The sequence below is a fragment of the Homarus americanus genome, unplaced genomic scaffold (assembly GCF_018991925.1).
Source record: "Homarus americanus isolate GMGI-L3 unplaced genomic scaffold, GMGI_Hamer_2.0 scaffold33468, whole genome shotgun sequence".
Taxonomy (NCBI): domain Eukaryota; kingdom Metazoa; phylum Arthropoda; class Malacostraca; order Decapoda; family Nephropidae; genus Homarus; species Homarus americanus.
In genome coordinates, this window is record NW_024714177.1 from 7517975 (window position 1) to 7531133 (window position 13159).

The following is a 13159-nucleotide window of genomic DNA, read 5'->3' on the forward strand; positions in this document are numbered from 1 at the left end:
AAAAAAAAATTCCAACTGGCTCACTACCAAGTCGATGTCATCACTGTCAGTTAAGATAGCAGTTCTGGATACAATGTCCTGATAAAGACGTGGTGGGATACGATCTAAACTGGTTTTATTGAGAAGGGAGGGATTGAACAGTGATTCAGCCCGACCACAGTAAGCTGATAATAATTTGAGAGTGATTGCTAATGTATTGTATACAATTTCCACGATAAGATACGGCAAGTTTAAACTCATTGTCCCGGTGTCTTATAGCTTAGTACTCAGTGGGTTAATTTATCGTACTCAATGGGTTAAGTCATCGTACTCAAGTTGTCATTCTACTCAATGAGTTAAGTCATCGTACTTAAGGAGTTAAGGGTTCGTAAGGTCGGTAGTTTCCTGCACTTGGAGCTAACGAGTGACTCCTCGAACTGGTTCACACTTTAGGGTGTGATACAAAGATGGTGCCCGTAATAACTGTTTTGGAAATTACCCTGTGTTTTCTTAACTGCAGTTAGGGGAACAATTGAATCGTACCTTGGTGCTTTCTCGTATATCTCTTCATGCCAATAATCTCGGAATTACGACGCACTTTAAAAGAATGATAAAAAAAATAACGGTTGGAGTATGTAATCTTGTGTTGTACCGACGGCGTTTATGGGGGCTGCCAAACCTAGCGTACAGCAAGGTCTATAGAAGAGGAGGTCATCCCATACCTGACCCAAAATGCGACTCAGCTCGCGCATGACGTCAGCGGGTAGAGAGGCTGCAGCCACAACTGTTAAAGATGAAGAACTAAGATACAGTGGATTAACCTCTTCAAGGGAAAAGAGAACATTAATACTACCTATGCTCGGATCTGCTAAGTGGGCATTGAACAGCGCTGCCAGAGGCTGACAGAATCTGCAGTCCACTGTAAAAATATTTTGAGAACTATTGAATATGAATTTAATTTTTTTTTTTCATACGTTTATAACAAATTTAGCACTAGAAATTCCGTAAATAATGTCAAAAGCAAATAAACCTCTGCGCCCTGGTAGTGTTGTATAATGAATTCTGTCAGCCTCTGGCAATGAGTTTCCAGGGCACTCCTCCCTCTCTCCTGCTCCCCACTCCCTCTCCCCCTCTCTCTGCTTTCTCTAAGAATATAAGAATGAAGGAATTGAGGAAACTTCAGAGGGCCTTACTGGCCCCATACTAGACAGCTCCGTTTACACCCAACCCATATCGCTCACTCGTCATGTGAGGTCATAACCCCTGTCACCTCATGTCTACATTATTAATATAATTCTCTCTCTCTCTTCATATGTGCTCTATCTGCTGTCATAGGAACAGTAATAGTTGCACACAAGTCAGCGGCTGTCATCAAAGACATGTACTGAGAGAAGAGGCCAAAAGAGGATTGTGCAAGAAATTGAGTGTACAGTACATGGGCACCTGATGTACTGCCAGAGAAAGAAACTGAGGAAGAGAGACCAGTTCTGATCACTGAGAATCTACAACGTCAACTGAAGAAGTAAGGAGGGGAAGAGATGCTCTTCTCATTGAAAAGAGAGAATGGGAGGAGGATGGGATTTTTTGCCTAAGCAGATAGAAAAAATGCTTTTATTAAGGCTACTACTACTACTAAAATAGTTATTTTTCAAACACTGGCCCTTCGCAGCTTAAGCCCTAAAGCTTATCTCTACTTGCCTGCCAAAAGTAAATTTCCTTTTCCGTCAGTCGGTACACTCTATTGTTGAATTTCTAAGCTCAGTGTGGAACCAGGGGTGTTGCATGCAGTTCTGCAACTGTTGTACCATAAATGTGAGTCTATGGATGAGCATGAACGTCTACGTGTTTTATCTTTTGATGAAAGAAGTGTCATTGAAGATAACCCTTGTCATGTGACGCCATAACTCCTGTCACCTCACCTCACACCCGCAGGCAAAGGCAGCACCTGTGATCACCTGCCCTAACTACCATCCCTCCCTATAATCTGGCATCAGTGGCAGTAACACTTGTGATGTGATGTCACAACTCCTGTCGCCTAACGCCTACATTATATATATATATATATATATATATATATATATATATATATATATATATATATATATATATATATATATATATATATATATATAAGCTGCGCTTATTTAAATACATTGCTAGAACTAAAATGCATTGTTTTTCTTTTAAACATTCCTTCTCTGGTACTGAATATACAGGTATATTCTGTATCACCCACTGCTCTGATTGGTATCCTTAACTAGTTATGTGCAAGATTAGACACTCTACTAGTATTATCTTCTATGTCGGATACTGAGATAACAAAGTATAGAATGTAGAACCATAAAATGTTCTATTTATAAGGGAGTGCGGGAGTCTACCTGCTGACGTCAGCAAAGCTCCACCGAACAGTGTGCGGGTTGACTCTTCTATAGACCTTGGCGTACAGTAGCCTCACCTAACGTAAAGGAGCCAAAACCAAATGCAAATTAGCTTACCGAGACACAGATTTACCTAACATAACGGGGCAGTAGGATATGAACTGATTTAATTGTTTACAGCGTATTTTTAATGGTAAGACTCTTTCCCGTGCACTGATGGTAGAGGAGATACAGTGTATGGAGGAGGAACGGGTGTGTTAATGTTATAATGCATTACTGCGCTTCAACATCAAATGTCTTTAAGTCCGTATAACAAGATTAATAGTTAAACTAGTAGCCAAAAATTAAAAAGTAAGAGAAGTTCATTTCTCTGCTCAAGAGAAGGGTTGGGGGGGGGGGGAAGATAGATTGAATGAAAACAGTTTTGATATATACACTTTAAAGATTAAGTTTTATCACAGGGAAAAAGGGAATGTTCTATAACCAAGAAAAATATAAAGCTTAATATCTATATACTTATGATGTAATTCAATTAATAGCCTGGAAAGACATTTATAATGTTTCGACCAACAGAATTATGAAGGTCTTGGTTTCCGTAATAAGTAATTTTTTAAGTGTTTAGTACTAACAATCCTAACCACTACACTTCTAAAAATTTTAATGCGGGTGACGTTGATATGATACTGTTTATTACTGCACTACAACGCCAAAGACCTTGAAGCCCGTAAGAAGCCTAGATACTACACTTGTCTATCAACAATTAAAAACAATGAGAGGTAGAACTCTGTGTACTGGTGAAGGACGTATGGTGTCGCGAGTAGCACCTTGAGTCTACTTTTCTCTAAAATCTCTAGCGGGTCCAACACGAATGGGTCCTGTGAAACGGACCTTTCTTTTCTGGCGCAAGTTGTGAACTGGAGCAAAAATCAATTTGTCTGAGTCGCCCAGCTCGAGAAGTTTTAGTCATAACGTTACGTCGCCTCTAATGTAATCAGCCGTCTGGAAAAAATAAAAAGTTTGAAGCGCCTGCAGACTTTTATATTATGTTTGCGAAATTTTGCCTTGTAGCCTCCCGATGTATTAACAAGTGCCGTGACACACACACACACACACACACACACACACTCGGTTTTGTATGTGGTTAATTTTTTTTCATCACTAAACCAGAAACGCCAGTGTTTTGAAAGTCATCGTTAGAATTTTGAGAATTGTAATTGCATGGTGATTAAAACAGTAGTAAAAGTGAATGACAGTATCTAATAATTATCTAATGTGTTAATTAAAAGACAAGAGAAAAACATGGGAGTAATACCCGATTGCTTAAGTTCGAATTTTCTAATGTATGGAAAATAAACAGGAAAATGTTGTATGAGTGCCAGAGTATTTGCTGCAAGCGGGTAAAAAGGTGGGAAAATATTTAATTACAAAAGTTTTCCCCGGGGACTGTTGTTAATTGGTCCATGCCGCAAGCATTTTTTTTTTAAATTATATTCAGACAAATTCTTCGTACGATAACCGCAGCTTTGAAATCAATGAACAGCCCGTCAGGTTCTATGTCTAAAGTTGTATGTGATATTAAAAGAAATGTGATAACTGCCAATGAGAACAACTCTCGTATCGAATTTGTGTGGATTCCGTCCCATGTTGGAATTAGGTATCATGACCGTGCTGATGGACTCGCCAATGAGGCATGTAAGAAAGAAAATGTTGACCGTGACCGACCTTGGCCTGTCCAATGCTGTACTTAAAACATTCAAATCAGAATCGTGAACTCTGATCTAGAAGAACTGAGAAATGCAGAGAGACCTGGCAGTTGTAGCATTAGTAAATATGACAAATTTTGTGAGGTACCGGTATGGCCAGCATAAGGACAGAACTATTCACTGTGATATAGTTGTGGCCAGAATTAGGATAGGATACAAGTTAGTAACGCTGCACCCATACCGGAACACTCAGCATGTAAACTTTGTGATAAACCTTTTAGTTTAAAGCATACACTTGAACACTATATTATTGAATGTGACACTGTCAAAGACATCAGGCCACCTGGCTTATTGAATCATGAACTTTGTAATTACTACATTGAATCAGGGGTGCTTGGGGACATTCTTGCAGTTTATCCAAAATTTGCTAGCCCACACTGATTAGTCTTCAATTAGAACATGTATATGAACCACTGTCCTGCATGGCAGTGAACAGCGACATCAACCCACATGAATCTGACCTACATATACTGTTAATGAATAAGATCTATTCCTTTGTGTATGAACCTCTGTCCTACGGGGCAGTGAGAAGTGATACCACCCTCAATGTCAAGACCTGACTGAATTACTCAGAATAGGCAAACTGTACTCTAAGCTTTGTCAATCAATTTGTTAAACTAAAAAAACGCAGAAAAATACCACCATGTCAAACTAAAGATTACAATATACGAAGTATTTCACGCTTCAATCGACAGAAAAATAAAAATGAGATACTTTGGTCATATAATTAGGAATGCAGGAATAATAACAGAAATATTAACGGGCAAAGTTGAGGGTAGGAGGGCCAGGAGAAAGCAGAAATTGGGTCCCCAGAGAGATACAAAACCTTGGAGGATTAGTTAAAACAGCCTAAGAACGTTTAGAGTGGAGGACTGTGATCGCCAGCCCTCAGATATGAGGACAGTACTCTGATTGATTGAATAAGATGATTTTAATTTTTGAAGGGTGGGAACCCTCTATATACCTCGGTGTGGGTGTCGGCGAAGTGTCACACTGGAATGTATGTTTTAGACACACATAAACAACATGAATTATATAAGCAATGGTATTATAGTTTCTATAGGGAGTCTAGTGACGTGTGTGTGTGTGTGTGTGTGTTACACTACTACGACACATGCACTTGGTGACCCTACACGTAGTATGTGTGACTATAAATATTGGTTGGATAGATTGTGCCCAGGGAAGTGGTTTCAGACGTAAACACTGAACGGTGCCAACACGCTGACGAAGCTATCTCACTGTGCCTCTTCCTCTTGCCACCTCACACCTCTAAATTAGGTGTCTCAACTCGCGTGTGTGCATATGGAAAAGTCGACAATAGCCATATAATTGAAGGACCCCGGTTATATTTAAGGGGCTAACTGCTGCTACACACGACAAAAACGATCGCTAAAACTGCTTCAAAGTGAATCAATATAAACAAAGAAGAAACAAATGAGGTCTCGTTGTCTTAGGAATTCCCAGCACTGGCAGCAGACTACACCAACCAAACTCACTTACTTACCATACCAACCAGAAAAATGTTTCTTTCTCAATTGTTAACTGTTAATGTCTAGTGCAGAATCTAAGTTTGAATATATACTTAAAGATCTTACTATTGTCCAAGCTCTGTAATACATTAGAACACTAACACCATTATTACCAAGTTGCGTTCTTTCCAATTCTTACTTACACAATTTTGTCTCGGGTGTTTCTTACCCATCAACCCCCTCGAACACCTTAATTTGATTCATCTATCCATATATCTGCTTATATTATGTGTTTATGTGCGTGTCTGTTAATCATGAGTGTTAATACCTATCATTCTTTGCAGCGATACAGCAAGAGAGAGATATGTAATTCCCAACACCTTAGACTTCTTAGAAATAACTAAACAAAAATAAACTTACATGTACTGTACAATACGTCAATATATTCTTAAGACACGTCATGGAGTGGTTGACCTCGGTAACTGTTGGGTAAGCGAGTGACCATCAGTACTCAGTGGTTCCTTGTTGGCTCAGGTGAACTGCTTGATTAGTATGACCATTACAATACCTATTACCTCACTCACCTGTCACCTCCACCCCACCCACCTCCACCCTTCCACAACCTACCTCTCCTCCTCCACCACCCACCTCCACCAATCCACCACCAATCTCAAACCCTCCACCACCCGCCACTACCCCTTCACCACCCACCTGTATCCCTCCACCACCAACCTCTACCCCTCCACCACCCACCTCTACCCCTCCACCACCCTCCTGTATCTCTCCACCACCCATCTCTACCCTCCACCACCAACCCCTACCCTCCACCACCCACCCCACTCCCTCCACCACCCACCTCTGCCCCCTCCACCACCAACCCCTACCCTCCACCACCCTCCTGTATCCCCTCCACCACCCATCTCTACCCCTCCACCACCCACCCCACCCTCCACCACCAATCTCTACCCTCCACCACCCTCCTGTATCCCTCCACCACCCATCTCTACCCTCCACCACCCACCCCTACCCCCTCCATCACCAACCCCCTCCACCACCCACCTCTACCCCTCCACCACCCACCTCTGCCCCTCCACCATCACCTTCTTTCGCGTTTCCACACCCATTTTATGTCCACTACTACCAAATATGGCTCCACCACTCACTGTCACTTCTCCACCACCCACCTCCACCCATCCACCACCCACCATCGCCTCCTCGCCCACCACCTTATGTAAGTCGCCATGGCCATATCTTAAAAACCATCTTGTATATATATATAATGTCATAGGTGACGGTGGTTGTGTCCCCACCCACCACTCACTGACCTCTCCTACATAAACAACTGGGTGGCTAGACATCTCCCTCCCTCGCCTGAATATTATTGAACAGTTCCTTTATAATATAGCAACTCCAAAGCGAGGAATGGTTGTCATCATAATTAATTATTGGCTCACTTGAAGATTAGCTCCTAGTTTACTTCACCTTAAAATTAACCATTGTAACCTAAATTAATCTAACCTAACCTAACTTAACCTAATCTAACCTAACATATCCTAACGTAACTTAAAGTATCCTAATATATCCTAACCTAAGCTAATCTTACCTAACCTAACCTAACATCCTAACCTAACCTAACCAAACTTAACCTAACATAACCTATCCTATCCTAACATAACCTAATCTAATCTAACTTATCCTAACCTAACCCAACTCTCCAGGTAGCGTTAGGGAGTATATAGTCATCAGGTAAAATAAACTAGGGGAGGAGCTAATGTTCAGGTGATTCAATTGATTTTCTTTTCCTCCCCAGAGGCCTTTTTTCCCCTCTCTCTACCATCACATGAAGACTCAAACTATGACTTACTCTGTTAATTCTCTTGACTATTTGTTCACGTGGAAAATAAATGCTTTATATATACCACAATAACTCAGATGTGTTGTACTGTACGTGGACACAGTCAAATAAACTCTCTGGGATATTCGCGCCTTCGTTCAGAAATAATCCCCCCCCCCCTATTGCACAGATACTGTACATGTTTCCATTGGTGGCAGCAAGATATTAGAACTAAACCAAACAAGATAATAGAACTTATTGAAACAAGATATTATAATTTTACGTAACAAGCCTATGTAAAAAGGGCAGTTATGGCTGAGACCCACTTTCACTTTTCATTCTCTGTAAATCGAAAGTTGCGAATTCGTATTCAGGGACAAGTTGTTGGAGCTTCCAATAACTTGCTTAGACATAAACCATTGACTCTTCAGGCTTCTATGCCCTTGACTCATGAGACATAAAGGCAAGCATGAACTTAGCATGCTTCCCTGTTGGGCGCTGTAAACGCTTCTGCGCTTCACCTTACACAAGGATGTAGGGGAGTGCCAAATAAATGAGAAAAAAAAATCTCTCCGAGGGTCATTGTTCCATGGCAAACTTTGTAGTAGGGTTTGGCCTCATCACTCCGGTAGCCACTACACACTCGGGTAGAAGGCCCTAGCGAGGATTTTTACCACTTACAAAAGAGTGAAAGCTTCAAAACATTATGAAGAAACCTCGCATAAATGTTAAAAGTACCATCAACAACACCCCACCAAGCCACCTCACACATCGCACAACACCTACAAGGTGTACAACTTTTTGCTCGTCTCTTCTTCTGGCTCGGCTCAACCCAGCCACCAAGCCACCATTTACGGACTGATACTGACCACGCGCAGTATTTTTACGAATTCATTTGCAAAATATTTTCATCATTTTGGCAAGCAACTTATAGCCATAAGTGAAGTGAACCAATTACATGCGTTTTCATGTCTCCATTTAGGGAGAAATAATGGAAGAACCCGTAGATGAAGCCGTCCATATCCTGTCACCCATATTGCCAAAGGCCCTTCGTGAGTCACTAGAAAAGACTATCCGTGTTCGTCCTCAGGTACCAACAACCTCTTGTGTTTTTGCTCTTTTGGTTTCAGAGAAATGTCTATTTCTTCCCTCCAATTGCACCACAGCACAGATTTAGGCTGACGGGTAAAATTTTCCGTTATTCGATTGTTTTGCTTGTGATCAGGATACAAATGAGTTTCGTTAGTCAGCTCAAATTCATGCCATGATGTCATCTAGCCAGACTTGCAGAAGAGTTTAGAGAGGAGTATCTTAGGCCAACTTTTCAATGTCATGTGGTATTGTTGGAGTATTAGACACTTCATAAAGAACTGACAGACATTCCGCCACACTGTGATGTTAGATAATGTTTCTCGTAGTATTCTCTCGTGATTTCTAATAAATATGGTGCATTCCCTTTTATTTACGACTAAAGATATCCCGTTTTGTTTTCGCTTGAAGTTCTAAGAAATGCCTCAGTCCTCAGGTTTCAGAGCCTTTCCAAGTCGAATTTTATGACTTTATAAATTGATGTCCGTTTTGAATTGGACAAGTGAGGTAACTAATTGGTTATGTCAGGGTTGCTTTACTTAACTTCCCTTGGCTACAGTGACTAGTGACGGGGAGAAGAGGGGTGTCTGAATTATAGCGGGGTTGAGCCAGTGTCAATGTTATGACCACATGTCAAACCCACAAATATGTCACTAATTCCGGGCAGACGTGGGGTTATTCATAAATGCCCTGCGAGTGACTCGCAAATAATTACCCCAAGGATAATGTATTAGGTAGGAGACAACAAACCCCTTCCTCATTACCATGGAGTATTCAAATTTGTATACAAAGCAAAAAGACAAAAAGTAAATAAAAATCTACCCGCAGCTGACGAGATTTCTCAGTGGCAAGGCGGAGTGGGGAAACAGTAGAGATGTCACGATATTTTTATATTAATTATTCATATTTAAAATGATATCAGTGTATCCATCCATGGAGTGTTAATGTAGGTAAATGATCTGTTAATTTTTATTCTTATATGTGAAGGCGTCAAAGACCAAGGACGTGGCTTGGTGCAGTATATGGCAATGAAGGCAGACATACATTGTTTATCTGGATCACGAATGTTAGTCGCAACAAATAAATGCTATAAAGCAGGCAAAATGGTTCATAGCATACTAGGTAACTTTTTGTATAACTTCAGAGTTAATCGGGTGGCGCCAAACTTGTCGAGTATTCAGGTTACGCAAGCCATATATGAATGAATACTTGTTTTATGTTGAAGTAATTGCCTCTCTCTATTACAACAATGTTAATGTCTTCCGCGTATATACAGTGAGAGAGCTGAAAAGAGGAATAAGAGCAGTAGTTACAGTTGGCAGCTAACTTATTATAACAAACGCACATCGGTCTTATTAGCCGTCCTCGCGCCACACGTGTTCCCCACACTTCCCTCAGTCACAGACTCACAGTAAACCTCAGTCAGCCGCCAGCTCTTAAAGTGAGAGGACGGGTACCAAACCGACACCTCGCAATAACACAACTCTGTCTGCTGATTTAAAGACAGTTGGAACTCATACCTCGAAGCAGGTTTTGGTCTAGTTAATGATACCTGTACAGTATACCAGAGTGGTATATAATCCTTCGAAAAGTTAATGCTTAGAAACCTGTACGTCGGAATTAAATGTGTTTTCTAACATGATCGAAGTTTTTAATTGAACTTTAAACCGAATATCAACTGTTCGTTGGTAACCAATCAGCATCATCGTATATAAGAAGAATCTGCACCTCTGAAGAGAAATTAGTCAAGTTGCTGGCTGGTCCACTTGTAAGTGCAGGAACAATAGCAACAGGTTGTTGTTGTTGAGGACTCTACATCGTGACCAAGATCTTTGTCTAGTTGAGTCAACGCCCAAAAGGAAGCCCTACAGGGTTACACCTTCAGTATGGAGGTAAGTCATTGTACAAATTATTGGCTGTAGAACAAGTTATGAGTACAGTAAGTACACAGTGTATATCCTCTTGGTGGATTAAGAAAAAGTTGCTCAATTGTTTTGCTCTGTTTCTTGGATATGGCGATTGAAGTGCAAATAAAACGACTCACAAGAACAAGAGTTGAATTCGCCTTGTTTTCTCGATTCAAATTTGAATGAGACCTACCAATTGTCAAACATTCCCCTATTGTATATCCGACATAAACTTTAATGATCTCGCAAAAGATTTACATTTATATGTTATTAAAGTAAAATGTCACTAATAGTGTTATGTAAATCTCCCCGAATCTTACTTAGAACCCTGCGGCAAGAACTGCGCGGAGCTGTTGCTCCCTAACAAACAAATGAGCTTGGGGGTGTGTTTACCTTCGGGTGGCAGGTGATCACGTGCACAGCAGCTGGTATTCCGCGCTAGGGACTCTGGGGGCACGTGCCAGCCGGCCCAAGGATGTCTTAAAAGGCACCATCACTGTTTAATGTATATGTATTGATACGTAAATAACGATATTACGTGATTTACGATTGGGTTTTTGTTTATATAAGGTCGTTTTTTTAATGCAGTGTTTATAGTAGAGCAACTTTGTCATGGTTAAATTACGGAAAAATTCTTTGGCGCTGGGAAGATGTAATATGTAAAATATAATAATTTACGAAGCTGATTTTGAACAAATGAATGAGTGATTGTGGCACTTCATCTATAGATACCCATATGACTTGACATTTATTGTGCATTAACCAGTACCTAAGGGAGGGCTTGTAAAAATTTTGGGTAAACTTAGATGGGTAAGCCCAGCTTGGCTGCGGCACTGTCTGGACATGTGAACACCAAATGATCGTGGCCGGCATCCAGAGGTTGCTCAAGGCTCCCCCGGCCAGGCACATACACCTGGCCAGCCAAGCTGCATCGTCCACCAAGCTCGTTCGCAGTGCATGTACCCTCTTCTGGTGGTGTCCTCACTGGGTTTGGATTTACCATGTGGGAGTTGTCTCGGGAAATGAGATAATAATAATATATATATATATATATATATATATATATATATATATATATATATATATATATATATATATATATATATATATATATATCACCGTACTACCTGTATAGTGCAGCATGTCCAACTTCACTCGGCAATATGTTCGGATGCAGCTGTCACGTGTCAACATGGTTTGATGCAGCTGTTGTCACGTGGCAGCATGGTTTGATGCAGCTGTTGTCACGTGCCAGCATGGTTTGATGCAGCTGTTGTCACGTGCCAGCATGGTTTGATGCAGCTGTTGTTACGTATCAGCGTGGCCTCATTCAGCTGTTGTCACGTGCCAGCATGGTTTGATACAGCTGTTGTCACGTGTCAGCATGGTTTCATGCAGCAGTTGTCACGAGCCAGCATGGTTTGATGCAGCTGTTGTCTCGTGCCACAGTGGTCTGATTCAGCTGTTGTCACGTCCCAGCATGATTTGATGCAGCTGTTGTCACGTGCCAGCATGGTCTGATTCAGCTGTTGTCACGTGTCATCATGGTCTGATGCAGTTGTTGTCACGTGCCAGCATGGTCTGATTCAGCTGTTGTCACGTGCCAGCATGGTCTGATTCACTCAGCTGTTGTCACGTGCCAACATGGTCTGATTCAGCTGTTGTCACGTCTGTCACGTGCATGAGGTTGTTGCACGGTTGTCACGTGCCAGCATGGTCTGATTCTGTTGTCACGTGTCATCAGCTGATGTTGTCACGTCCCAGCATGATTTGATGCAGCTGTTGTCACGTGCCAGCATGGTCTGACTCAGCTGTTGTCACGTGCCAACATGGTCTGATTCAGCTGTTGTCACGTCCCAGCATGATTTGATGCAGCGGTTGTCACGTGCCAGCATGGTCTGATTCAGCTGTTGTCACGTGTCATCATGGTCTGATGCAGTTGTTGTCACGTGCCAGCATGGTCTGATTCAGCTGTTGTCACGTGCCAGCATGGTCTGATTCAGCTGTTGTCACCGTGACTTTTATTCTCTTGTTTACAACACTAAGATAAAGTGGACCTTTGATATGAAAAGGAAGTGACTTCCGGACTTGGAGATAACGTCGATTCTTCGTCTCTCTTGGCATGTGGTCATGGTTGGTGCTGTAATATATATATATATATATATATATATATATATATATATATATATATATATATATATATATATATATATATATGCAAGTAAATCACTGTAGGTATCAGGGGTGAGTACAGACTAGTCTGTACTCACCCCTGAAGATGTGAATTACACGAAAGCGCTTGGGAACTTCGTGTTTTCTTCTTTCCTTGTGGTTATCAGCATATATATATATATATATATATATATCAGTTCTGCTATATTCGTGATGTTTTCTTCTTGATCACCAAAAAAAAAATATTTTGTTCCAGGAAAATTAATGTACTGAATGCACCAATATCGAATTGTTGAAAATGAGAGGCAATATACTTGTCAATTTAAATCTAAAAGTAAAACTCAAAGGTACACCTTTTGGAGAAGTTGAATTGGGATATCATAAACTTGAGAACGGTTTATACTGTACAGCTCCAGTACAGACATTAGAAAGAGGTTGCAGGCCTTTGAAATGTGTAATAAGCGAATGCTACGAATAAGCTACACTGACAAGAAAACAAATGAAGAAGTACAACTAAGATTAGTAAAAATAAAAATGGGATACTTTGGTCATATAATTAGGGATGAAG

General features: G+C 40.9%; 1 protein-coding gene across 1 annotated transcript in view; it reads left to right on the top strand.

Annotated features, from left to right (window-relative positions):
* The first annotated feature begins 9919 nt into the window (after positions 1-9919).
* LOC121877671 (E3 ubiquitin-protein ligase lubel-like) overlaps positions 9920-13159 on the top strand; it is a 33195-nt gene continuing 29955 nt past the window's right edge. Inside the window, exon 1 of the mRNA XM_042383494.1 lies at positions 9920-10404. The gene's annotated coding sequence lies outside the window, so the exon portion shown is untranslated. The remainder of the gene's footprint in view (positions 10405-13159) is intronic.